This window comes from Mauremys reevesii, linkage group 14 (genome assembly GCF_016161935.1).
Source record: "Mauremys reevesii isolate NIE-2019 linkage group 14, ASM1616193v1, whole genome shotgun sequence".
Classification (NCBI taxonomy): Eukaryota; Metazoa; Chordata; order Testudines; family Geoemydidae; genus Mauremys; species Mauremys reevesii.
Window position 1 is genome coordinate 32,051,720 of NC_052636.1, and position 24,256 is coordinate 32,075,975.

Genomic DNA, 24,256 nt, shown 5'->3' on the forward strand with positions numbered 1-24,256 from the left:
TCTCCTGGCCCGCAGAGACCGCGTGGAGGCTTTGGAAGCCAGGGTGGTGGAACTAGAGACGCTAAGGGAGGCAGAGAAGTATGTTGATGAGGCTTTTCCGGGACACTTGTAGATTTCTCCCACCTCTGGTCAGACAGCCACTGTGCTGTTGAGGAGGATGAAAGGCCCAGGGAAGGAGAGCTGTCAATGGGAGCAGAGGAAAACCTTCCCATAGTTGGGACCCTCCTCCCAGATGGTGTTGGGGTAACCTCTTGCACTGCGGTTACCTCTCCGGGGAGGGAACCCCAGGCATTAAGAAAAGGCAGCTGTTAGTAATGGGAGATTTGATCATTAGAAACAAGGATAGCTGGGTTTGTGATGACCGAGAGAACCGTATGGTGACTTGTCTGCCTGGTGCAAAGGTTGCTGATTTCTCGAGGCATCTAGATAGATTTATGTGTAGTGCTGGGGAGGAGCTGGTGGTTGTGGTACGTGTAGGCACCAATGACATAAGGAAGAGTAGGTGAGACGTCCTGGAGGCCAAATTTAGTCTGCGAGGAAAGAGACTGAAATCTGGGACCTCTATGGTGGCATTCTCAGAAATGCTTCCAGTTCCATGCACAGGGCCAGGTAGGCAGGCAGAGCTTCAGAGTCTCAATGGGTGGATGAGATGATGGTGTAGAGAGGAGGCGTTTAGATTGATTAGGAACTGGGGAAACTTTGGGGATGGGGGAGCCTATACAGGAAGGATGGGCTCTACCTAAACCAAAGTGGAACCAGACTGCTGGCACTTAACATTAAAAAGGTTACAGAGCAGTTTTTAAACTAAGAGATGGGGGAAAGCCAATGGCTGCAGAGGAGCTCGTGGATCGGACAGAGACTTGTCTTAGGGGAGAGTCTAGTGATAGAGATTTTCTAGTTCTAGTCAGGAAGAGAGGCTGAAAGAGGATAAAGTACGGGCCAGATCATTCACGCACACAAGAATCTGACACATCAGAAAAGGGCAGACATATAAACAGTGACAAGTTTTTCAAGTGCTTGTACACAAATGCTAGAAGTCTAAATAATAAGATGGGTGAATTAGAGTGCCTCGTGTTAAAGGAGGATATTGACATAATAGGCATCACAGAAACCTGGTGGAGTGAGGACAATCAATGGGACACAATCATTCCAGGGTACAAAATATATCGGAAGGACAGAGCAGGTCATAAGAACGTCCGTACCGGGTCAGACCAAAGGTCCATCTAGCCCAGTATCTGTCTGCCGATAATGGCCAATGCCAGGTGCCCCAGAGGGAGTGAACCTAACAGGCAATGATCAAGTGATCTTCCTCCTGCCATCCATCTCCATCCTCTGACGAACAGAGGCTAGGGACACCATTCTTACCCATACTAGCTAATAGCCATTTATGGACTTAGCCACCATGACTTTATCCAGTTCCCTTTTAAACATTGTTATAGTCCTAGCCTTCACAACCTCCTCAGGTAAGGAGTTCTACAAGTTGACTGTGCGCTGCGTGAAGAAGAACTTCCTTTTATTTGTTTTAAACCTGCTGCCTGTTAATTTCATATAGTGACCCCTAGTTCTTGTATTATGGGAACAAGTAAATAACTTTTCCTTATCCACTTTCTCAACATCACTCATGATTTTATAGACCTCTATCATATCCTCCTTAGTCTCCTCTTTCCAAGCTGAAGAGTCCTAGCTTCTTTAATCTTTCCTCGTATGGGACCCTCTCCAACCCCCTAATCATTTTAGTTGCCCTTTTCTGAACCTTTTCTAGTGCTAGAATATCTTTTTTGAGGTGAGGAGACCACATCTGTACACAGTATTTGAGATGTGGGTGTACCATGGATTTATATAAGGGCAATAATATATTCTCAGTCTTATTCTCTATCTCCTTTTTAATGATTCCTAACATCCTGTTTGCTTTTTTGACCGCCTCTGCACGCTGCGTGGACATCTTCAGAGAACTATCCACGATGACTCCAAGATCTTTTTCCTGACTCGTTGTAGCTAACTTAGCCCCCATCATATTGTATGTATAGTTGGGGTTATTTTTTCCAATGTGCATTACTTTACATTTATCCACATTAAATTTCATTTGCCATTTTGTTGCCCAATTGCTTAGTTTTGTGAGATCTTTTTGAAGTTCTTCACAATCTGCTTTGGTCTTAACTATCCTGAGCAGTTTAGAGTCATCTGCAAACTTTGCCACCTCACTGTTTACCCCTTTCTCCAGATCATTTATGAATAAATTGAATAGGATTGGTCCTAGGACTGACCCTTGGGGAACACCCCTCTCCATTCTGGGTATTTACCATTAATTCCTACCCTTTGTTCCCTGTCTTTTAACCAGTTCTCAATCCATGAAAGGACCTTCCTTTTATCCCATGACAGCTTAATTTACGTAAGAGCCTTGTCAAAGGCTTTCTGGAAATCTAAGTACACTATGTCCACTGGATTCCCCCCATACTCGGGGGGTGGGGAGGGGAGTGGCACTGTATGTTAAAGAAAATGTGAATTCAAATGAAGTAAAAATCTTAAATGAAACCACATGTTCCATAGAATCTCTATGGATAGTAATTCCATGCTCTAATAAGAATATAACAATAGGGCTCTGTTATCGACCACCTGTCAAAGACAGTGATAGTGAGGATGAAATGCGAAGGGAGATTAGAGAGGGTATCAAAATAAAGAACTCCATAATAGTGGGAGATTTCAATTATTCCCATATTGACTGGGTACATATCACCTCAGGACAAAATGCAGAGACAAAATTTCTGGATACTTTAAATGACTGTTTCTTGGAGCAGCTGGTACAAGAACCCGCAATGGGAGAAGCAACACTCAATTTAGTCCTGAGTGGAGCGCAGGATCTAGTCCAAGGGCTAACTATAACAGGACCGCTTGGAAATAGTGACCATAATATAACAACATTTAACATTCCTGTGGTGGGAAGAACAGCTCAACACTGGCATTTAATTTCAGGAAGGGGAATTATGCAAAAATGAGGGGGTTAGTTAAACAGAAATTAAAAGGTACAATGACTAGAGTGAAATCCCTGCAAGCTGCATGGACACTTTTCAAAAACACAATATTAGAGGCCCAACTTAAATATATACCCCAAATTAAAACACACAGCAAAAGAACTAAAAAAGAGTCACCGTGGCTTAATGACCATGTAAAAGAAGCAGTGAGAGATAAAAAGTCATCTTTTAAAAAGTGGAAGTCAAATCCTTGTGAGGTACATAGAAAGGAGCATAAACACTACCAAATTAAGTGTAAAAATGTAATAAGAAAAGCCAAAGAGGAGTTTGAAGAAGGGGCTAGCCAAAAACTCAAAAGGTAATAACAAAAGCAGGAAGCCTGCTAAACAACCAGTGGGGCCACTGGAGGATTGAGATACAAAAGGAGCCCTTAAAGACGATAAAGTCGTTGCGGAGAAACTAAATAGATTCTTTGCTTCAGTCTTCATGGCTGAGGATGTTGGTGAGATTCCCAAACCTTTTGTGGGTGACAAATCTGAGGAACTGCCACAGATTGGACTGTCACTAGAGGAGGTTTTGGAACTACTTGATAAACTTTACTGTAACAAGTCACTGGAACCAGATGGTATTTTCCAAGAGTTCTGGAGGAACTAAAATGTGAAATTGGGGAACTATTAGCTATGGTTTGTAACCTGTCCTTTAAATCGGCTTCTGTACCCAATGACTGGAAGATTGCTAATGTAACGCCAATATTTAAAAAGGGCTCTAGAGGTGATCCTGGCAGTTGCAGACTGGTAAGTCTAACGTCTGTACCAGGAAAATTAGTTGAAACAATAGTAAAGGAATAAAATTGTCAGGCACATAGAAGAACAAAAATTGTTGAGCAAAAGTCAATATGGTTTCTGTAAAGGGAAATCATGTCTTACTAATCTATTAGAGTTCTCTGAAGGTGTCAACAAACATGTGGACAAGGGGGATCCGGTGGACATAGTATTCTTAGATTTCCAGAAAGCCTTTGACAAGGTCCCTCACCAAAGGCTCTTACATAAATTATGTTATCATGGGATAAGAGGGAAGATCTTTTCATGGATTGAGAACTGGTTAAAAGACAGGGAACAAAGGGTAGGAATAAATGGTAAATTTTCAGAATGGAGAGGAGTAACTAGTGGTGTTCCCCAAGGGTCAGTCCTAGGACCAATCCTATTCAACATATTCATAAATGATCTGGAGAAAGGGGTAAACAGTGAGGTGGCAATGTTTGCAGATGATACTTGTGATGATGCGGTTCTGGTGGGACCCAACTGAGAGTGACAAATCGCTTAAAACAGGGCAGTTACAGCCCAAGGCTGGGGTTTTTCCACCTCTAAGGCAAACCAAACCAGACAGACAAAAATGACTTTGGTTTCACCCTACTGGCTAACCACAAGTCACACAAGCAATTTCCTTAGACACTGCAGTCTCCCAGTATCACCACCAGTCCCACTCGTCCTGGGGACGAATGGTTATGAAAACCAACACCCCAATAAAAGAAAAAGGTTCTCTCGATCCCAAAGAATCAAGCCCCAGACCCAGGTCAATATACACATCAGATCTTACCCACAAATCATGCTGTTGCCAATCCTTTAGAATCTAAAGGGTTATTCATAAAAGGAAAAAGATAGAGCTGAGAGCTAGAATTGCTTAAATGGAATCAATGACATGCAGTAATGGCAAAGTTCTTAGTTCAGGCTTGTAGCAGTGATGGAGTAAACTGCAGGTTCAAATCAAGTCTCTGGAGTACATCCTCCTCTGGGATGGGTCAGTCAGTCCTTTGTTCAGAGCTTCAGTTTGTAGCAAAGTTCCTCCAGAGGTAAGAAGCAGGATTGAAAACAAGATGGAGATGAGGCATCAGCCTTTTATAGGCTTTTCCAGGTGTAAGAACACTTCTTTGTTCTTACTCTGGAAAATTACAGCAAAATGGAGTCTGGAGTCACATGGGCAAGTCCCTGCATACTTTGCTGAGTTACAAGGCGTATCTGCCTTCTCTCAATGGGTCAGTTGAATAGCTGATGTCCTTAATGGGCCATCAAGCAGGCTAGGCAGAGCTAACACCAACTTGTCTGGGATGTCTCCCAGAAGCACAGCATAAGCTGGAAATACAGACAGGATAGAGCCAATACTCATAACTTCAACTACAAAATGATACATACATATAGACACCATAATTATAACCAGCAACCCATAACCTGGTCTTGGACACCTTATATGACCCCCTTTACATAAGATTTGTTGCCACTACAGGACCTTGGTTGCAACCATGTTCTATATGGTCCCAGATTATATCAATAACGTCACAATACTAAACTGCTGAAGATAGTTAGGACCAAAGCAAACTGTGAAGAACTTCAAAAAGATCTCACAAAACTAAGTGACTGGGCAACAAAATGGCAAATGTGTATAAATGTCAAGTAATGCAGATTGGAAAAAATAACCCCAACTATACATACAATATGATGGGGGCAAAATTAGGCTAATCAGGAAAAAGATCTTTTTGTCATTGTGGATAGTTCTCTGAAGACATCCAGCAGTGTGCAGCGGAAGTCAAAAAAGTGAACAGGATGTTAGGAATTATTTAAAAAGGGATAGACGGTAATACAGAGAATATCTTATTGCCCTTGTATAAATCAATGGAAATAACTAATTTAGACCCCATCATTTTATATGTATATTTGGGATTATGTTTGCCAATGGGCTGCACTATGTGTTATCCTGACATCTAGTACTGCTGAGATCCTGCATTCAGTGATATCCCTGCCCTTCCTGTTCCCGTTCTCCACTGAGCCCCACGCTTATGTTTCCAGCTTCCCCAGGACTCTGTCTCTGGACCCATCTGTCAGCAAGAAGATTTGAGAGAAAGGGAGACTTTGATTTCTGGGACGTGGATTTACTTTCTGTGTGTTTTAGGAGACTCTTTGAAATTGAGTGTCTGTGACATTAAGCACAGTACAATCTGGACTGTTAACAGCTGTGCCCCCTCAGTTCCCCAGGCTGGGTTGCCTTTTACACTGCTCTACTGTGAGAGCAGCCACTCCTGGGCAGTTCACACGCAGTCTCCAGCATGTAACTCGCTCCCAGCTACACAGTATTGAGTGCTGCTAGTCAGTGACTCACAAATTACAGTACCCCACAGGAGAACCCCAGAAAATTCTCTGCTCCCAGACTTCCCCCAGAAATGTGCATCTTGCACTGTCCAGCACACTCCTGAACAATGGGAGCTCATATGAAATCTGTTGTTTCATCAGTGGAAAATGACATGCACCAGCCTTCCAAATGGAGTTTCCAACACACTTTAATCCAAACACACTGGTTAGATAAAAAAAGGAAACAAAATTATTAACTACTGAAAAAAAAGATTTGAAGTGACTACAAGTAATGAGGCATAAAAGCCAGAATTGTTTATGAAAGAAATGCAAAGATAAAACACCAACTAATGTTTAACCTAACAAGCTAAAAGGGATTTAAAACAAATGTTTCTCTCACCATGTGCTGAGACAGGCTGGTTTTCCTTTCAGCCAGGACTCCCCCTAACCTGCCCCTGCCGCCCACATTCAGTTCTTCAGGAGTTGTCATGAGCAGAGGGAAAAGGGGGAGAGAGAGAGTCTCATGCATTTTCCTCACCTCTTTTTATAATTCAGTCCTTTGTACTAGAAACCACTTCAGTTCCCAGCTGAGTCGTGTTGACAGGCTGTCATAGGTACGAGCTTCAAGTGTCCCTGTGATGGAACGTAAATGTCATCTTCACACCTTCCCCCTGGTGCAGAATGGCTATTTGACCAGCTGTTTGCCTTGCTGTCTCTGAGGAACTTAGGGTTAGGGTTGCAGCATTTTCAGTAATATCATACCGTAAAATCTCATCACTTTCCATACAATGTTGCTACACAGTTTAACAGGAGGATATTCAGTAGATTATATCTTTTCAAATGGTACCTCACAAGCCCTACAGTGATAAATGAAGGGGAGGGGAGGGATCTCCCTTTTATAAACACCCAGCCAGCCAGTTGGCTGTAAAATCCCTGTTGGTGCGAGTTCTCTGCTTGCTCTACCTCTAAAGGGTTAACAAGCCAACAGGGTTTAAAAAAAAAAAAGCATTGGGCACCTGACCAGAAGAGCCAATGGAAAGGCTAGAACTTTGTTAAATGGGAAAGTAACTTTCCCTTTGTCTGTTGTTCTCCGGAGAAGGCGACACGGAGTAGCAATGCTGTGTATGGCTTGAAGCGGGTATGAAAATTCATCTTCCATACCTAGAAGAAATGATTTGGATAGGGAATGTTTAGACAGACACAATCAGGTTTATTTTTTATTTTGGCTTTTGGATCTCCTCTATGGTATCCCAGATGCTTTTGTTTGCTTGTAAGCTTTAAGCTGAACCCCCAAGAAAGCTATTTTGGGTGCTTACAAAAATTTTCTTTTAAGATCTAGCAAAAGCCTAAGTTCCAGATGTATTGTTTTCCTTTTCAATTTTACTAAAATTTACCTCTTTTAAGAACAGGATTGGATTTTTGGTGTCCTAAGAGGTTTGTGTGTGTTGTTTGATTAGCTGGTAGCCACAGCTAATTTCCTTTGTTTTCTTTCTCAGCTCTTTCTGGGAGGGGAGGTGAAAGGGCTTGAGGGTGCCCCAGAGGGAAGAATTCTCAAGTGCTCCTTCCTGGGTCCAAGGGTTTGGGGTTTTTTTGCATTTGGGTGGTGGCAGCATTTACCAAGCCAAGGTCAGAGAAAAGCTGTAACTTTGGGGCTTTAATACAAGTCTAGAGTGGCACAAATTAATTTGTAGAATCCTGTCGGGCCCCCACTTTCTGCGCTTGGAGTGACAGAGTGGGGATTCAGCCCTGACACATACTATGAACAAAATTGATCATAATTTTCTAAAAGAGTGAACATAGGGGAACAGACTAGCACAGTGTCTGTGTGTTCCCAACATATATGTGGGTATTCTAGTCCCTCACAAGCAAGGTGTTCGGCATCTTCAAACACCTGAGGAACCCGTCCTGGGAATTGACTGGTTTATTAAGTGACACTGTATGGAATTGAGAGACACTTTATATTATTATTATTATTTTATTATAAATACTGTGGCAAATTGCCGGTACAGTTATGCTGGGTCTCGCGCTTTCTCTTCTTTGGGGAAGGTTCAGGGTGCCATTGCTTGCCTCTGAATCGATATTTTAATTACCCCACTAGTGTCCTTGAGGAGGGGAGTGGAGAGGGAGGGACCTGGGCCTGCCCTCTAATCCAGGTCCCAGCCCAGGGGCCCTGAGGATAGTGGTGAACCACTTGAACTGATGGTTCCTTCCCCTGGGCTACTTCCCGCTCCTACCCTTCAGCTTGTGGGGGCTTCCTGCCCTCCCTCTGTACAAGCCAGGTGCCCCTTACCTAGGGTCTTGGACGTCTTAGCCCACTGCAGCACTTCTCCAAACTTTCCTCTGCTTCCCTTCAAACTGTTCTCTGCTCCAACACCAATCCCCTCTGCTCCAACTCCTTCCCTGTCTGATTGGAGCAAGGGTCTTTATCAGGTGACTGACTGCAGGTGCTCTAATTGGCTTCAGGTGCTCTAGTTAATCTATAGCAAACTTTCTTCCCTCTACAGGGAATAAGGCTCCCTTCTAACCCTCTCCTGCTGCCCTCTGGCCATGCTGTATCACACTGTGTACTGAGAACTCCAAGGCTTTTCCATGCCATGTGCTGTGAAGCTTGTGTTTGGGACACAGGAATTAGAAGCCACTTGGCAAAAGGAATATAAAGGGCAGCTGCATCATCTCCATTTTGTCTTCAATTCCTCTTCCTATCTCTGGAACAACTTCTCTACAAACTGAAGGCTTGAACAAAGGACTGAATAATGTGGATGTGTACCAGAGAGCCTTTCAAGCCAGAAACTCACCAATACTGCTAAGAACTAGCTGTATAGATTTCTGAATGTGTCTGACTGCTTTCCCATTTAACAACTCCCTTTTTCTTTCTTTCCTTCTTTTATAATAAACCTTTAGTTTAGATGCTTTCTTGCTTATACACCTTTAGTTTAGATGCCAATGATTGGCTGGAATCGTAGTATTTTGAGTAAGATCCAAACCTATACTGACCTGGTAATGTGGCTGACTCTGGGGTCAGAAGAACACTTTGTTTATGTGAGCAGAGTTTTTAAATAACCTCTCACTGTGCTGGACCTAGGTGCCGATTAGGAGTCAGAGAACTGGGATGCAATAAAGGGGGCCGTGTGATTTCTTTTTTCAGTTTCTCGATAACCAGTGTTGGGGATCAGAAGCACAGTTGGTGACTGGTTGGTGAGTTTAACTTCTGTGATAACCACCAGTTTGGGGAGCCTCTGCTCTCCCTTTTTCAGCCTGCCCTGGTCTTGGCATTTTCAGTGAGGACTAGCCCAGGGACACCGGGTCACACGAAGTATTAAAGTTAAATTAATAGAACGTTTTTTATGAGAAAGTTTTATGAAATCAACGGAACTCCTTTGTTTTCTTTCATCTGAGCAGGGTTTCCATTTTCCAAACCTGATGTGATCTCCCAGCTGGAACAAGGGGAAGAGCCATGGGTCTCAGACCTGCAGGGTTCAGAGGGAAAACAGACCCTGAGATCTCCCTGCAGAGGTGAGGAAACATTAAACCAACTCTGAGTGTGAAAGTGCCTGAAGGAAACATCTGGGATGCCCTACCAAGCCCTTGAGAGGTGTCTCAGTTCATTATTGTTGCCAGCAGGGGTCATATCCTCAGGGTAACTATAGCTCATGGCTTCCCGTAGACCCTAGCAGACACCAGCAGCGTCCTCCCTTCCCCCTGCGTATTTGGATGGGATTTGAAAGCCAAATTGATCCCCTCCTCTCTCCTGTTTTGGGGAAGAGTACGGGGGAGTTCAGTTTGTGATTTTTATTTGACCTCCCTCCAGCACTTAGTTTGTTTTGGCTTTTCACTTTTCATCCCTGTTTGATGTTTCTGTCTTTTTCACAGCAGGTGATGCAATGGCATGTGAGAAAGAGGAGCAGAATTCTCAGCAGAAAAATGTTCAGCAAGTGGATAAGCACAGAGCATTATTGCAAAGATCAAAAAGCCATGTGTCCAGGAGTCATGAGGAGGAAAAATCCTGTGAGATTCAGAACAGACCAGAGAGAGAACAAGGAAACCAGCCGGGGGTGAAAATGGGTAAACGTATTTCCTCTCAGGGAACTCAGAAGGACCTCAAGGAAACCACAACAAAGCAGGAAATCATCATTGGAAAGAGAAAAAATACATGCACAGAGTGTGGAAAAAACTTACGTGACTACTCAGCCCTTCTTAATCATCAGAGAATCCACACAAGGGACAGGCCCTACGAATGCCGTGAGTGTGGGAAAAGCTTCACTCAAAGATCAGTCCTTTCTAGACATCAGAGAATCCACACAGGGGACAGGCCCTATGAATGCTGTGAGTGTGGGAAAAGCTTCACTCACAGATCAGCCCTTTCTGTTCATCAGAGAATCCACACAGGGGAGAGGCCCTACGAATGCCATGAGTGTGGGAAAAACTTCACTAACAGCTCACACCTTTCTAGACATCAGAGAATCCACACAGGGGAACAGGCCCTACGAATGCCGTGAGTGTGGGAAAACCTTCTCTTGGCACTCAGCCCATATTAGCCATCAGAGAATCTGCAAGGGCAGTGAACACCATAAAAACCTCTACGGCTATCAATTTTTTTTCTTTAATATTTTTTCCTGATTCCCACATAGTAACTTTTTAAATCTGTTTGAACTGTTTGCAGCACTGTTATCCATCAGCTTGGCCAGATGAGTGGCCCATTTATGCCTTTTGTAGTTTGCCTTCTTTTGAGGTGGGCCCATTTGTCCTTTCTATCAACTCAATTATCCCACAAGTAACTGGAGTGTGCCCTTCCTATGAGGAACCAGGGAGCATCACATTTATACCATTGCTCCTATTGCAAAGTGATTGTTAGAGTCGCCAATGATACAGATTGTATCCTTGCCAGTTGTTCTCACGTTGCTCTGGGTTGTGCTGAAGAGCAGTTACATTGGGAATTTTTCATGTTATAGTTAAATAAAGAGGAGCAGGGGAAAAGTGTCATTTCAGCCTCTGTGACACTGGAAGGAGATGGGGTGGTTCAGAGATTCCCTCCTTCCCCATCACTCCAGAACTGTTATATTTTGGCTTCTCTGTGCAGAGTTTAATTTCATCACATTCTATCCCTCCACGTCTCAAAATGTCATGTGAGGAAGAGTTCTCAGCTGTCTGCTTGGAGATGATGCTTTGATTTCTTTCCTCCTATATCAGAGTCGCTATGACTGGAGATGAACATGTCAAAGACCTGGAAGGGGAATTTAAATGGATCCCAAACATAGTGTGATTATTTGGCGTTTAAATTCCAGGTTTCATCTATTGGTAAAGCCACTTCTGGCAAGAGGACTATTTTGTCCCCCATTATGGGATGCTGGGATACTTACAATTTTGTAAATAACATAACTGACTATTGGGAGAGTGCTGAGTGAAGCTGCTTTGAATGGATCAGAGGAGAATGTGATGGGAGAATCTCTTGTCCTGATTCTAACTAATCAGATGTAACCTGCTCTGGAATTTCTCTTGATACTTTCATTGCCATGTATTCTGTCTCTCTGTGATGTGGGTTTCTCTCTTTCCTGAAGGCTGTTTGCTCACCCAATTGGATATTAGTTCAGTTCGATAGGACGTAGCTCAGATTTCTTGGAGAATTGAAGACAAATGACCGATTTCCTAAAGTCCTCATTTGTCACTTCAGCTTTGCTTTTTCCCCACCCCTCCATGATGACACGGAGAAAGTTCAAGTGCAGTTCTGTCAACAGTGGAGAACTTTCCAATTTACTGCACATGCTAACAAAGAAACAGCAGTGATTTAAAATCTCTATTCGGAAATGGTGAACAACAGCAGAAGCCCAACTAACTGAGGGAAGTGCATATGATCACAGTGGAGTTCAATTATTTAAGTCAGTATTTTCTCAGATGATTTGGGGAGAGAATTCCACATTAAGTGATTTTTAACTTGGCAAAATGCCCATGTATTTGGTTCCCGAAGCATTTTTGTAACCCATGCCCCACAGAAGATCTTTCCTATTCGGAATGCTCCCCTTCATGATGCAGATGTTGAGGAAAGAGAAGTGGTATTTTTGTTCAATTTATCCTTAATAGATGCTCAAAATGTGTATAAAATGAAATCAATGTTGGAAATCTAATAGCAGCAGAAAAATATCTCTTTTTAAATAGGAATTCTTGCTCTGGTAACGAAGATTCTGATCCAGGCCTGTATCCAGTCCCTTGCCTGGACCTGTGTCACCAAATTAAAGAAAAGCTGGGCACATTTCCGGAAACCATTGCTTATGACACTGCTGAGATTTTGAGTGGTTTTGTAAAGGATTCTACTTCTGAGAAGTGTCAATTTACCCTAAAAAGGGCAAGGAAACAAAGGGCATCAGGAATGTATGTTTTTTCGGATGAGGCAAGAAAAAGGAGCAGCATTGTCCCCCTTGGGTAGCCCCTGTTCAATTCCAGGTCAGAAAGCAAAACTCTTCTGCAAGAATATCCAAAAAATATTGTGTTTCACTTCACTTCATAAGTACAGTTGTGTGGCAATTAAATGATGACCCTAAAATTTCATAAAAGCAAAGAACGCTGAACAAAAAAGTGTGGGAAGTACGGATGTATCTGAGAAAATGGCTTGGAATGAAGGAAGACAAAACTTGATCGGTCGAGAGAAAAGACCCTGTTTCCCCCTAGTTTGGAACTTCTCTCACAACTACTGGAATAGAAAAGCTAAACAAATGGTGCTCTATTGTTGCAAAGAATACTGAAATGAGGCCATTTTCTCCAGATAAAAGAAAATGGTCATGTCAGAAGTGGGATTTGAAACCACGTCTCTATGCAGAAACCAGAACACCCAAGAGATAGGAAAAAAGAGCCTTAAAACTGGCACTTTGGACCAGTCCACAATCCTAACGCTACAAAGAATGTGACTTATCAACCCTAGTTTTCATTAATATTTGATGACACTCTTTAGGGAGGCCAAGATGGCACATCTCTTTCAACTCCTAGAGACCTTCTCCAGCACAGCTGATTTTTAGGCACACTCACCCGGACCTAAAGTTACACGTTTCCTGGAGTTCCATGAGTTCTGCGGTGTTGGAATCTCCCTGCTCGCATTTTAAGCGAACAAAAGATGGGTGCTGGCATTCTGAGACCCTCAAAATCCTGCCCTGGGGGCCAGACAGTTAAGCAACCAGCATCCACAACCTCTACCATGATAGCATCCTGTCTGGCAACAACTCACTTATCAATAGCTGAGGTCTGAAATCCTCATTTCTTTGTTGTTCTATCACTGTAGTCTCCACTTTCCTATTGCTTGTCTGTATAATCTCTGTCTGGTTCTGTGATTTTCTGTCTGCTGGATAATTAATTTGTTGGGTGTAAAGCAATTAAGGTGGTGGGGTATAACTGGTTAGATAATCATGTTACAATATGTTAGGATTGGTTAGTTACATTTCATTAAAATGATTGGTTAAGGTATAGCTAAGCAGAACTCCAGTTTTACTATATAGTCTGCAGTCAATCAGGAAGTCAGGGGGGGAAAGGGAATGGGGGTAGGGGAATTGGAGTTATGTTTTGCTAAGGGGGGGAATAGGAAGAGGGAATGGGAACAGGGACACAGACAAGCCTCTGTGGTGTCAGAGCTGGGAAGGCGAGACCAAGGAAGGAAATTGGAATCATTGCTTGCTGGAAGTTTACCCCAACAAACATTGAATTGTTTGCACCTCTTGAACTGCAGGTATTGCTGCTCTCAGGTCATGCGAGAAGGACCAGGGAATGGGGGCGTGATGGGATAAACCCTCTAAGAAGTACGTCTTTCAGGGTGTGAAAAACCCTGGAATCAGTATAATTAAGCTGATCTAAGCCGTGGTTAAATAGTGCTAAATGAAAGGAAAGATTGTTCTGTCAATGTAGCTATTACAGGGATGGAAAACCCCTCCACTCACTGTAGCAACTGTCTACTCCACAGTGCTGTAGCACTGTCACAGCAGCATTTTAAGTGTAGACAGCCTCAGAGTGAGACCAGGTCTGGCTCTGTGGATGCTCAGGCACTACAACAAGAGCAGTGACAATACATTGATGCTTCCGTAGTTGGCAGGATTCAAACTTGCCTGGGGAGACCCCAATGGATTTTGAGTCCATCGCCTTAACCACTCGGCCACAACTACTTGGTGTATAGGTGCTTCACTACACAATGATTCTGTTCTCACTGAATTGTCACTTCACATTGCTCAGACCAGCTCCCCCAGCACACTCCTGGCTGTGCATTAGTGTAAGTGTGTCCATGGCTGAACAACAAGGGTTTCTGCCCATTTCCCTCCCAGCTGGAACATGATTAGAGTGTGTTTGTGGATAACGACATTGCTATAGATTGTTGTTCATTCCCCACACTGACAATTCAGACCGTCCCGTTCCTATTCGAATCTCCACCAGATCATAGAATCATAGAATTCAAGATCAGAAGGGACCATTATGATCATCTAGTCTGACCTCCTGCAAGATGCAGGCCACATAAGCCGATCCACCCACTCCTTAGCAAGTGACCCCTGCCCCATGCTTCGGAGGAAGGCGAAAAACCTCCAGGGCCATTGCCAATCTTCCCTGGAGGAAAATTCCTTCCCGACCCCAAATATGGCGGTCAGCTGAACCCCGAGCATGCGGGCAAGACTCTCCAGCCAAACCCTCTGGAAAAGGTTATATCATACCAGGCACTTAATTGACCTATTGACTAAGCCCGTTATCCTATCATACCATCCTCCCATAAACTTATCTTGCCAATAGCCGGAGTCAGGATTCCTCTAGGGCACTGAAATGTTTCAGGGGGTTGGTGCATGAACTCAGCCTTGCATCCATCCCTGATGTTTCATGGACTAACAACAGCAGCGTAAAGAAAGAGCTGATCCAATATCTCACTGTCAGAGGTGAAGGTGGCCTCATCCTGTCTGCATGGCCATTGCAGGAGAGAAGGTGTCAATGGAATCGAATGCCCTGGCTCAGACAAGAGACACAGGGAGGTTTTGCTGTTCATGGATCTGTGCAAGGGAAATTGTGTCTCTGTGTGAAATTGAGGAGGGAAATGAAACGTCCACATGGTGGCCCAATGCCCTAAGGAATGTGGGCGATGGACTCTGGCTGGGAAATGATTTCACAGGATCAGTGTATTGCCCTGATTAAAAGCTATGGCTAAAAGGCAGCCACTGTTGTTAGTACCTGAACTTGGGTAGGGACGCCCGAGTGCGTATCAAGTCCATTGCCGTAACCAGGGGTAGTCGATTATTTTATCAAGATTCAAATTTCTTGGTCAAAGTATAGTCAATGTATAGACGCCAGAGAAAATAATACACTGATAAGAAGAAGAATATAGAAATATTTTGCAGTCACTATGGGTATAACTATGATAATTGTTTTGTGTTTCACTCTTTATTATGGCACCACCTTCCTTGCCTTTAGACTTCTAGTTTACCAAGGGTAAAACTAAACATCTCTTCAGGTACCAGGGAGTGTTTGTGTTCATTCCTGCTAGCTACACAGGTATTTGATGTAGCTGCTTTCAATCCTCCGGCTCTGCCGGGATAAGTAACATTTCAGTCTGTCACTGAACTGAAGGAGGGAGATCATGTTTGACAGGTTACGCCTCCTCTTAAAGGTGTTTGTCTGGCAGCCTTGGTTCCCAGGTCTCTCCTGAGGGAAGAAAGTTTCTGTGCAAAATACCAAACCTTTTAACAGAGCGGAGGGAAAGGGAACGGCCACATGATGAGGCCAATATGTACCACAACATGATTCTTTTATGTGGGATGACTCTGAACACTGACTGATCTGCACTCTCTTGTGTTTGAAGAGATGTTTAGTTTTGCACTTGGGAACCTATAAGGCTGAAGCAATGTTATGGATAGTGACACTGCGATTGAAGGGTGATTTAAGGTTGTAAAAATTGTTAAAAACACTGAGCTTAAACTTGAACTGCCTGTTATTAAAGGCTGGTTTCCCCACGTCGGTTCCATAAGCTCTGCTAGAAAGGCCCTGGGTTCTCTCCTGCCTCGGTGGGAACTCGAGGGAATCGTCCCCTGCTGCCCTTAGCTCCAGGCTGATTTTTCTGTGGAGGGGGCGTGGAATTGAGTTGTTTGCTGTTGAGAAGGGAGCCAGGCCAGTTCTCAGGGAACAAGAACTCCCAGAATCTGCCCAGCCCAGCCCAGGCTGCTGCCCTGTCCCAGCCTCTGTTCCCCTGGGGGCCCTGCGTGTTTGACTCTAGAGCAGGCCGGGAGCAGCAGCTGAGGCAGAGGACACCTGGGCTGGGCAGATAGGAGGGAGTTTAGCAAGTGGAAATGGTAAAACCGCAGTGAAGTATTACCTTGGACTCGACGGCATTTCTCCATTGGTCTGTCTGCTTTGGGGCAGGGACAATGACATGTCCTGCTGCATTCGTCATTTCAAAGGGTGGTTTAGGATTTTCATTCTCAGACACGGTGCACAAAGCAGGACTCAACCCAGGGTGCAAACGAAATGAGCCACTCAGGTTCTGGCAGCCACAATGAGCCTTTGGTGCGAGAGCTCAGACCTGCCCCTGTCCCAGAGGGTGGGGGGGTGTCTACAAGGGGCTTGGACCACTGATCTGTCAGTGCCTAACTCCCAAACTTTCAGTAACTCTATCATCAGTGCCTGTGAGTGTAATTTAAACCATGAGAAAAACCACACTAGGCTAGACCGAAGGCCCATCTAGCTCTGAATCTTGTCCTCTGACAGTAGCCAATAGCAGGTGCCCCCAAAGCCACCACTGGGAGTGGAACCCAGGCTCACCTGTTTACAAGGCAGGTGCTTTAGCCAGCTAAACCATGGGGCCTGGCTGGGTGTAAGATTTAGTGTCTGCCCACACCTGACTCCCTGCCATCTCCACCAGGCCCTGACAAGCTTTCCTGATGTTTTCCTTGCAAGCTGTGTGTGTGAGTGAATCTTTGGCCAGGTCTGCACTACAAAGTTGTTTCAGCAGAAATATATTGCTCAGGTGTGTGAAGAACACACAACGCTCCCTCGGTCGGCAGCTTGGTGTGGCTGGTGTACACACTGCAATGCCACGTCTGGCGACAAAACTGCCCTGTTTTGGTGACAAAATAAAACCACTTTGATGAGAGGCCTAGAGCTTTTTGCAGCAAACTTACAGTGACAGAGTGCCAGTGTAAATGCTGCTGGTAATTAAATCACCATAACTGGCCTCCGCCAGTATCCCACAATACCCGCCGTGAACTCACCTGCCCTGCATTCCTGCTAAAGAGGCTGGGCCCCTCCCCTTTCCTAGCTCCAGGAAGTTCTGACAGCTGAGCCTGCTGCTCTGCTCCGGCAGCCAGGAGCAAATCACGGCCGTGCAATGCTGCTCTCCGGCCCTGCGAACACAGAGCAGGGGGTGGGAACTTCCATACATGGGGGGGGGCACCGGCATCCGAACTGTGACACCCCATGACCCCCCTTCCCTCGAGGAGGCTCTTACCTTCTAAACAGGGACGGCTGTTTTCTAGTAAAATCACTAAAAGGGAAGGAGAAAACTCGAAAGAGGTTCCTCCTGGCGCTCACGTCCATGAACCTGAATACTCCCTCAGTCCTCAAAGAGAGACCTGGAGAAGGAGACTTGCTGCAGCAAAGCCACAGGGGTCTCTGAGGTTTCCCTGGCCCCTCGCCCCTGTCCTGCCTGGCTGATGTCAGCATCTCTCTGTGAGGTCACCACCTCCCCCCAACACCTTTGACCAATAGTCTGAGGTCCTGCAAAAGGCCTTTGTGATGTCACTGCCACACCCCTCCCTTGCTGGGCTAATGTCCTGCCTCTGGCCAGGCACTTTGCAGGTTTGAGCTACTCCCTGTGGATCACCCCACTCAAGGAGCGTTCGTTCTAGGCAGCAAGCCAGCTAGACAGGAAAACATCAGACGCTGCTCCCAATGCTACACTCAGTTTTTCAGAAATTAGTCGACTTTATGGCCAGAAGAGACCATTAGAGCATCTAATCTGACCCCCTGCATATCACAGGCCTCCTGTAGAACACAAGAGCTACTTTGGGGGCAAAGACATTCCAGAAAGGCATCTTGTCTTCATGAAATGACATCAGGAGATGGAGAATCCACCACTTTCCTTGGTAGCTTGTTCCTGTGGTGAATCATCCTCGCTGTTGAATATTTGTGCCTTAATTGTAATATGAATTTGTCTCTTTTCACCTTCCAGCCATTGGGTCTTGTTATTCCTTTCTCTGCTATTTTAAAGAGTCCTTTAATATCCAATCTTTTCTCTCCATTAAGGCACTTCAACGAAGTCACCTTTCAATCTTCTTTTGATCAGCTAAACAGGTTGAGCTCTTTCAGTAGCTCACTAGAAGGCATTTTGCTCCAGACCTCACAACATTTGTTGGTTCTTTCTGCCCCAGCTCCTATTTCACAACATCTTTTTCAAATGAGGACACCAAAGCTGAAGGCAGTATTCCAGTATCAGTCTCACTGATGCCGTGTCACCTCCTGTGACGTTATTGACATAATCTGTAACTGTATAGATCACCGTTGCGACTGCTGTTCTATATTTGCAGCCAATATTATAGAAAGGTGTCGTGCAAGGGGCCTATGGAGAGGTTCTGACTGGTTGATTATAGTGATTCTATCTCTAGATGTGTATCATTTTTTTTAGTTGACATTATGAATATTGGCTCTATGCTGCCTGTATTTCAATCTTGTGCTCTGCTTCCGGTGTCAGTTCTGTCTAGCCTGCTTGATGGCCCATTAAGGACCATCAGCTGTACAATCGCCCCATTGAGAGAAGGCAGATATGTCTTGTGACTCAGCAAGGTAGCAGGGACCTGCCTATGGAGAGAACTCTAAGGTTTTTCTATGCCACGTCCTGGATAGAGTGTCCTTGGGACAAAGAAAGCAAAGACCACATGGCAAGAGACTATAAAAGGCTGATGTCTCGTCTCCATCTTGTCTTCAATCCTGATTCATACCTCTGGAGGGACTTTGCTACAAACTGAAGCTCTGTACAAAGGACTGAATGACCCATCCCAGCTTTGAATAGACTCCAGAGACTTGATTTGAAGGTGCAGTTTATTCCATCACTGTTACAAGCCTGAACCAAGAACTTTGCCATTACTGTATGTGAAGGGTTCAAATCCATGTGCATTTCATATAACAACCTGGTCTATGGATTGTGCCAGCTCTTTTCCAGACCCAAAATCCGGAGTATGGTCAAGGACCAGAGGCCTAGCAAATAGTGACCAGCTAAGAGAAAGCTGGGGTAAACAGAAAGCCTTGCTTGCTAAGATAGGCCTGGTCAGCAAATTGCCAGGTGTTGGAGCTTAGAACTAAATGATTGTGTGTTATTCAGAATTGCAGACTGAACAAAGAATCCCTATTGTGTTTGTTTCTTCTCTAGGGAGACATTCTTCCCACAGATCCAACCTTGAGTTTATGAAAAGTTGGCACGTCAGTATAAGATATGGCATCCTTCCACCTCCCTTCCAAGGGACCAATGCCTGCCTTAAGACACACAGAAAATCTTTATTGCCATATACTTTCACTCTCTTTGCTTTAACCCCTAGGAATGTACCTGTTGGACAATCAAAGGAGTTGCTCCATTCCTATGGATCCCAAATCAGAATTCAACATATATATTTTATACTAATAACATTTTATCAAAGTATGAATGAAATGTTAACTTGCTAACTTGAGACCATGGGTGGAGACATTATCTAATCTGTTAATCATTGGCTAATGTGCTTATCCTGTCTTGCAAAATGTGTCCCGGGGTGTAGAACTGCCTAGCCCGTCACTTTCCCCCGCCCGTGGAAATAGAATTAATATTCTATTGTAATTAATTAATTAACAGTGTCTCTGAGCCTAATAATCCCACTCCGCCAGCACTGTGTGTAATAAAGTCCTATTCTTGACCTCTACGCGGTGGAGATTTATGTCCTTCACAGACACCTGCTGAATAAAGAGGAGATTCAGCATCCAGCTTGGCTGAATGTCTCCTCTCCCCACAGCTTGGTGATCTTTTGAGGAAATGGAGAAGACTGCCTTTGCCTAGCTGTACATCGCTTGCAAAAGAAACAGGTCTTTTGGTGACAAGTGTTGAAAGGAGCCATTAGACAAATGTGGAGACAGGAAAAATGTCCCCAATTGAACTGGCATCTGTGGATGCTGAAGCCACAACACAGAGCGCTAAACACTATATGAGAATGGGTGGTGTCAGAAGAGTCTCTACCAAAGCCTTTCCCACCAGCAGGGGCCTCTCTGTGCACAGAACTCCTGGTAGCGTGATGGCTGCAGGCAGTGGAGAACTCCATTTTGGCATCTCTTTTGTGGTGAACATCTGCAGTGACTGTTTAAAGGTCTCTAGATAGTGGTCTTTGTGAAGAGCTGGCTGAAGAACCTTCCTACTAACCAGGAGAGCCTGGCTTGGCCTGGCAGTTCTTCCTTGCCGAACCTAGTGTGTCTGTTGGCTCCTTTTTGTATCTCTTTTCAGAAAAGAAAAGATCTGTCAGCAGAATCCTTCTAAGTGCTTGTTCAAGACAGAGAGCCTTCCTTGCGGCTAAGTCTTGGTGCCATGGGGCATGCCTCACTGCTGCACCTCCTGCTGACCATCCTAGCAATTAGCTCTGGTTCACCGGTGCGCCTTCATCTAGTAGCGTCTGGCCACCATCGGTTCTATCATTAGGACCCATGTTGCTCTCAGGACTTCAGTGTCCTCTTACGGACACAGCCCTCTGGCTGTGCCCCACTCAGTTCTCTCCCCCCTGCTGGGTGGGGGGGGGATGTCCTCTACCCAGACACTTGCCTCAGTGGCCGGCTGCAGTCCAGGGTGTAGCCACCTGTGTCAGTGGCTACTGAGGCAAAAGGTGTGAACCTCCAACCCTGCCATCTGTTTCCCTGGACCATTTCCCAACAGACCTAGAACCTTCCTCCACCTTTGTATAGGGCCTTAGTCTGGCAATAGTCAACCAGGAGGTCACTCATGTACCCCTTACCCCAGCATTACTCTGATCATGGTGCCCTCCCTGCTCCTGCTCCTGCTCCTGCCTTCCTTCATAGCAGCCAACCCTCCCTCCTCACTCTCCAAGGACTGACTAACTCTTGCTGTGCTGAGCAGCTCTTTATATATGGGCTGCTCCAGCAAGCCTTCTCCTGATTGGCTCTCCCAATAAGCCCTTTCTTGATAGGCTGGGTTCTGCACAGCCTCTTCAAGGCTGCCTTAATCTTTCTCCTGCTTGTTTCAGGCAGACAGCCCACCACACATGGAAAGTGGCAAATGAGAAGTCTGGAGCTGAAGGAAAGGTTACCATGACTCAGAACTGAGCCGAGGTTGCTGCGACTGAAACACAGATCACTAACCATTATCTGATCACAGTGACTGGTGGGAGAGGCACATCTTAGAAGCCCTCTGTCTACTCAGCTGTGGCTTTCTGTGCACAGAGAGCCAGACACCTCAAGGTCTGCAAGTCTTGAGGGAAATGGGGAACGTCTGTACTTTCAAATTTGCAGGTGTTGACTTGAACCATCAAATGAAACAGTTGCAAATACTTTCTTCAGGCAGGTACCATGGCTTAGCTGGCTAAAGCACCTGTCTAGTAAACAGGAGATCCTGGGTTCAACTCCCAGTGGTGCCTTGGTGTATGGCTTTTGTCTCCTCTGCTCACATTTTCCTGCGTCTTCCTAGGAAACAGAAGAGGCCTCCCTTGGTATCCAAGTCATTGCTTGCTAAGGAAAAGGCTTCTTTGAGAGAAGCCTTGGAAACAATCAAATCACAAATCTGGAGTTGATGAAAACACTGCTATGACTGGCATTGGCATGGCGGTTGCTTCGACTGCAATTGCTGCAACACGAGAGCCTGCGCCACACATCCTTGTGATTCCCTGGAGATGTTCACACACAGATGTCATGTCACCTTCCTTTTGATTGTCATTGATGAAAAATGGAGCGGTTGGGAGAAAAGTCCCAGAGAGTCGCACCGTGGCTAAGCTGGGTGACTCACCTGCCAGGGAAAGTGGAGTTAGGGATGCAGCTCCCAGTAGTGCCTTAACAAATATGTCTGCTCTTCCCACCTTTTGGTGAATCTTTTGCGGAAACAGAGAAGACTGCCTCTGCCTTGCAATGCAAATGCTTGCAAAAGAAACCAGTTGTTTTTTCTGACAAGTGTCAGAAGGAGGCACATAAGAAATGTGGAGACAAGGAAAGGTCATCGTAACTCCACTTGCATCCATGGCTCTTGAGGCCAGAACGCAGAGCACTAAGCACTGTACGACCACAGCAAAATCTAAACTTTACACCTTATTACACTAGGCAGTAGTTAGGTCAAGCAATTTTCTCATCCTACTGGATGTTACCCTCCTTAATACATAGAATTCCCCCTAAAACCTGGATTACTGTCCTCAGATGAGCTTCATTTTCTCAGGATTCCTGCTGCTTCCAGCATAGGTGGGGGAGGAGAAAGGCAAAACATGATGCCACAGTCTCCTATTTTATATCCTTCGTTCAAGTGTCTAGAAGACACTTGCCCAGACGTGTCCGGGTGGGCTCTGCTGAGTCACTAGGTTGGGGAATCCTCCTGGTGTGGTCTTGTGCAACTGAGTTATAGACTTGAGCGGTCCCCACAGTGTTGTGTTTGGGCATCTGTCACTGAATTGGAAATCCCTTAATTACAATTCCTCTGCTGATTCATGGCTGTTGAACACCCTCCTCGGCAGGGGTCACTAGCAAAATTATAGCCTATTTCAGTAACAACCATACAGCAAAATGCATAACTTCACACACCCTCATGCTATACATATTTGGACAGAATAACCGATTTCAGCGGATCATGACTTTTCATATGATAACTTGCATGGAATGGTTGGTAGGACATATCACAGCCATATAGGAATGATGACTACATGAGCTACAGGAGCTATTTTGAAGTACATCATGTCACAAAAGCCGCTAGAGACTGGCCTTTGGGAAGAGCTGGCTGAAGAGCCTTCTGAGTAACTGAGAGATCCAGGCTTGGCCCTGCCAGTTTGTGCTTGCAAACTAAACTTGTCCGTTGGGCTCCCTTTTTTGTGTCTCTTTCGCAGAAACAGAGCAGAAGTTCTTGGCCAATCCTTGAAAGTGCTTGTTCAAGACACAGAGAGCCTCTGTGCTGGGGCAGGGGTAGGGGTGCTTACCTCGGGCAGCACAGCTCCCAAAGTGACTGGCACACACTCCCCTCCGGCAGTGGCTCCTAGGCAGTGGGATACGGGGGCAGGTCAGCTGTGGCGTTTGCACTCAGGGCTGCAGGGATATGCCAGCCACTTCCAGGAGCAGTGTGGCAGGGAGGGAGGGGGCAGAGTGGGCAGGGAGCCGCCTTAGCGCTGCTGGCACATCTCTGTGTGTCACTTGGGGAGGCATCAGGTCTCTGTGGGCTGCCTGGGGCAGGAGCAGTGGCCGAGGGGGCTCGGGTCACCCCTTTGCCTCCTCTCTCCAGGCTCCCAGCCCATCTTGCCGGACGACAGGGATTTTAGGGTGCAGCAGCGCAGGGAGCAGGAAGGGCGAACCACAGCGGATGCCTCCCCCACATGCAGGAAAATGGCTTGACCTGCTGGCCCCACAGATTAAGGCACCAGGTCTCCAGCTTGCCCCATTCGACCCAATGGGTTGATCTTGTGGCCAGAATTATTTGCAGTCGGGATTTCCCCCAACAGTGCCCCAGAGGGGTCCAGGGTCAGCTCCAGCACAGGCCACACAGGAAGGCTTCATGCTCGAGCTGCAGCACATGCTGGGCAGGCTCTAGGCCAGGCTCCCCATGGCAGGAGAGAAGACGACGACTCAGCCCCTGCAGGGGCAGGCTGGGGCTTCCTGGATCCCATTTGCTCACAGCCAGCGCCCTGCCCCCACTCCCATGTCATCAATGGCTCCCCCAGGTCAGCCAGAATGGAGCAGCGGTTTTCACTCCACCAAGTCCACTTATGGCTTACAGGCAACTCCCAGACCCACCATCTCGGCCAGAAAGGAGCCCACTCAGCCTCGCCATTGCTGCTTTTCCATCCCCCTAGAACCCCGCTTCTCCTGGGCTGCAAGGAGCCATCCCTGGGATGCCAACAGGCAGGCACAGGATTCTGCCTCCCAGCAGCCAACCGCACCTCCCCCGGCTTTGCAGAACGAATGGTGGTGCTCTACTAACCCCACTTAGCCGCACTAAGGCACTTAGCTTCTGTCCTGCCTTCC

General features: G+C 45.7%; 2 non-coding genes across 2 annotated transcripts; one reads left to right on the forward strand and one right to left on the reverse strand.

Moving 5' to 3' along the window:
• Positions 1–14,141: 14,141 nt before the first annotated feature.
• On the reverse strand, positions 14,142–14,223 carry TRNAL-CAA. Its single transcript has one exon. It is a non-coding gene; the product is annotated as a tRNA-Leu (tRNA).
• Positions 14,224–21,610: 7,387 nt separating this feature from the next.
• On the forward strand, positions 21,611–21,684 carry TRNAT-AGU. Its single transcript has one exon. It is a non-coding gene; the product is annotated as a tRNA-Thr (tRNA).
• Positions 21,685–24,256: the final 2,572 nt, after the last annotated feature.